Source organism: Lycium barbarum, chromosome 5 (assembly GCF_019175385.1).
Source record: "Lycium barbarum isolate Lr01 chromosome 5, ASM1917538v2, whole genome shotgun sequence".
NCBI lineage: Eukaryota > Viridiplantae > Streptophyta > Magnoliopsida > Solanales > Solanaceae > Lycium > Lycium barbarum.
This window is the reverse complement of record NC_083341.1, coordinates 26,849,964-26,853,985: the sequence shown is the minus strand read 5'-3', so window position 1 is coordinate 26,853,985 and position 4,022 is coordinate 26,849,964. Positions and strand designations below refer to the sequence as shown.

Below are 4,022 nucleotides of genomic sequence, written 5' to 3'. Positions count from 1 at the left end.
ACAATCCAAAACACAGGCAAATTAGCAATCATAAAAATGGATGAAAGAAAATGAATGATAAGAAAAAAAGAAGAATAAATGTTACAGGCGGCCTCTAACGAGTTTCGCCTGCCCGATGTGATCTAAGAATTGCGGAACGAGATGACTCTATGGATGGGTGTGCCGAGTCTCATCTTGAGACTTTATTTTGATAAAGTCCCGAATTAAGACTCCGTTTGCTCCGATGTGTATATGTAAAAGAAAGGGGAAAAGAGATAAAGATTAGCATCCGATTGTGACAAAAGCTATTATTGTTCTAAGAAAAAAATAACAGATTAATTAGGTACAAATGAACAGACTCTTTGGTACACTGTCACACCCCAACCCCGTGGGCCGCGACTGGCGCCCTACTTGGACACCCAGACAGACGAACATACCAAATCATCATATTATAGATTATCTCAGTTCTCATATTAATCATTTAAAACAGATTTGAAATCAAATATTATCTTAAGCGGTCACGCGTGCCAAAAAAATATCATATCCAAAGTCAAAGGGAGCGGCGGAATACATATCGCCGATTATAAGCACATATACAAATATACAGGCCATTCTGGTCGTATCCAAATCTGATAGGTTGGTGGAATATACATCGCCAGATACATAAACGTATACAGACAAATGGGCCGTTTTGGCCATAATAGTAAACGGGACCGCACGAAGACGCAGATCACAAACAAACGCACACACACAATGACCCATGACCCACATATATGACTACAGGCCTCTACAAATCAAAACGAAGACATATGACGGGACAGGGCCCCGCCGTACCCAAATAGTCAAATGTACAGAAACATATACGTAGCAAAAAAACATATGTACCAAAACGTGGGCTTCGGATCAAAGGAGCACTCTGTGATAGCAGAATGTGGGTTCTACACTGGCAGATCACGAACCTCTGTACCTGCGGGCATGAAACGCAGCCCCCCGAAGAAAGGGGGGTCAGTACGAAAGATGTACTGAGTATGTAAAGCATAGAGTACAGAACTACGAACCATAACTGACATAAAAAAGTACAGAGAGAAAATACCGAATCAGTACATCAGAGTCTGTGCTGAAAGCATATGTATATATATATATATCATGCAAGTAAAAATCATGCATAAGGCTCAGGAACGTGGTCACCACTCCGACGCTGGTGCCACACACAGCATACTCCAGAAGGTTTCAAATCTCCGGACATCTCCAAACACACATATCATCATAACATATCACCAGCCATATCACAGCATAACTCCAAACGGAACCCGGCCCTATGGCGAGGTCTCGGGAACCGTAACACAGCATACGACCGAATTTATCATAGCGCGCACGAATCATAACCGGCCCGGGAACCGGTGAACGAAGTCATAATAAGGGCACGAGCGGAGTCGTGAGCAAACAATGCAATTTATATATCAAAACACCTTTTGAAACTTGATAAAATCATATGTTAACTCATTAGTCAAAGTAGTTCGAACCATTAGCCAATACGGGGTTAATCTCACAGAAGTATTTCCAAAATGGTATTTATGGTTCAAAATATAATTTAGAATATCGTGGTAATCAAAACATTATTTTACGATAGCCAAATTCATAATCAAAAGTCCATTGCCGACATTATACAAAAACGAGCCTAATAGAGCAAACAAAGGAATCTCGGGTTTAGCGGGCCCACCTCTGGTCAAGTCGAGGTGGCGGACATGAATCACGGACATTTGGGGTCTATGGAATCACACATAGGAGTTTCGAAGCGATTCGATTACATTTACAAAAGTTTCGGACATTTGATCACTTTTCAACAAAATATGAGTTTTATAGTTCAATTCAATTGAATGAATAGTACTTGATTTCCAATTCGGATTTCCATGAACAGAATTGCCTCCGGGGCTCAAATATCGACCTAGTATACCTAGGACATGCCAAAAGAAGGAATGGGATAGCCTTACATACCTTTCGCGCTCCTTACGCTTGTCCAAAATCAAACTCCGTTTCGCCTAAAACCTACAATTGGTCATAGTTGCCAATTAGGAATTGCAATACCTTAAGAATTCACTTAACTTAATATTTGTCTACCGAAATTTCGGCAGCACTTCCCCTATACGTATAACATCCCCGAGGCTTAGCTCGGCTCAATATATCAACAACAACAACCTACAATACCAAAGACATCACGAATCACAACAAAATAGATCTAACGTCAATATTCTTCTTTTCTACATAAAGCGACGACTTTCATTCGAACTTCGCAACATCAAACTAACATCAACATTATCGTATACATTTACTCACTCAAGATTATTCAAACATATTCCAAAAATATTCCAAGCAATATACATGAATTCAAGTAATCCGTCACTTTCCATATTCCATCCGAAACTTCAACGAATGCAACAACACTACCAACTCGCATTGTTTCCTTCCAAGTTCATTACCAACAATCAAAATTCACATTTTAGAATCTTGTTTTCATAATTATATAAAATCTACATTAAATTCACATGATTTCCCATAACAACCTACAACCATTTTCAATACCAACTTGATTAATTAAACTCTTATTTACATCACAAACACCACAACAACACAACTAACAACTAGATGGAATTTAATTCATCACTTTCCATCATCACCATGGCACACGGCCATGCACCTACTCACACACATACACGGCTATGCCCACACACATCACAATCCCATCGTTTTCATTCAATTTTAATCATTATAACATATATGCTTCTTCCATAACATAAAAGAATAAGATTCTTACCTTTTTCTTCAATTTTCCCCTTTCCGCAAACGGAGTTTTCTTGCCAAACTAATTATACCACGTTGTAGAGGGCCTTAAACTCATCAAGAATCCAAGAAGGAAGAGATTTTTGGATCAAAGTCTAAAGACTTGGAATTTTTTTTTTCTCTTGAAGGGGGGCCGAAACCCCCTCTCTCTCTTGCTCTTCTTTCTTTGTTTTGTTTCATGAATGTTCTAAGGGATATAGATATATATATTGTCCCTCTTATCTAATTGTCACATGAATAATTAATCTTGGGCTTGGGCTAAGGCACATTGGCCGGCCACCCCTATTAAATTGGGCCTCAATTCTCTTTTTTTTTTTTTTAGCCCAATTCACTTATGGATCTTATTTGTAATTCCCGAAACTAATTTCCGAAATTCCAATTTTTGCCATTGGCCTTCTTCCGTATTCCGGCAACGATATTTTTCATGAATAACACACATGTATGAAATAAAATCAAATATAGCCCTCCTTTCCTACAAAGCAAGAATGTTTCCAAATTTTTTTTTTCCAAGTGCACAAAAACGCGGGATATAACATACACAATATACCATCAACTCCTATCTAAAGGGAAATAACAATCAGCACAGCAACTATGACATAATCAACTTTAAGAAGTCATGGTATTATGCCAGACATCCTGAACATTTAATACAACATATTGAAATCCTTACTAGCTCGCTTGATCAAACAACATCTAAATCTGCCTACTTAATCAATTCTAACAAAACAACCTGTAAATCATGATTAACTAGAACACAACCAATATATAATGCATACTTAGCATAAACAGCCTAGACCAAATGGCTTCTAAAGCATGTTTATATGAGCAGACTAAACATAGTATACTTTCTAATGAATGCAACAACAAACTAATCACCACTATTAAATTAGTTCACATAATCACTAATTAAATTACTAGTTAAATTGATTCATATAATATTTATTCCTTTTCAATCTAAAATCAAGATTGAACACGAATATGATTAAACACGGACCAACTACTCTAACACATATACATATGTTTAGGCTACGTACACAAATCACACAGAAACAGTAAAATGAACTAACACAGAAAAAAAAACATTATTTAGCTAATTATCTCATCACATGAACATTCTTAATCACAAAAAAAATGACAAATTTAAGCTAACACATAGCAACTAACGAAACGAAAAAAAAATGCAAAAATAAATGAAAAGGGGAATT

General features: G+C 37.0%; 1 long non-coding RNA gene across 1 annotated transcript; it reads right to left on the bottom strand.

The window, feature by feature from the left end:
* Nucleotides 1–530: 530 nt before the first annotated feature.
* Nucleotides 531–2,972, bottom strand: LOC132642418 (uncharacterized). The gene is made up of 3 exons (XR_009583144.1): nt 2,792–2,972; nt 1,975–2,025; nt 531–946 (listed from the first exon to the last, which is right to left on the bottom strand). It is a non-coding gene; the product is annotated as an uncharacterized LOC132642418 (long non-coding RNA).
* Between the last annotated feature and the right edge of the window lie 1,050 nt (nt 2,973–4,022).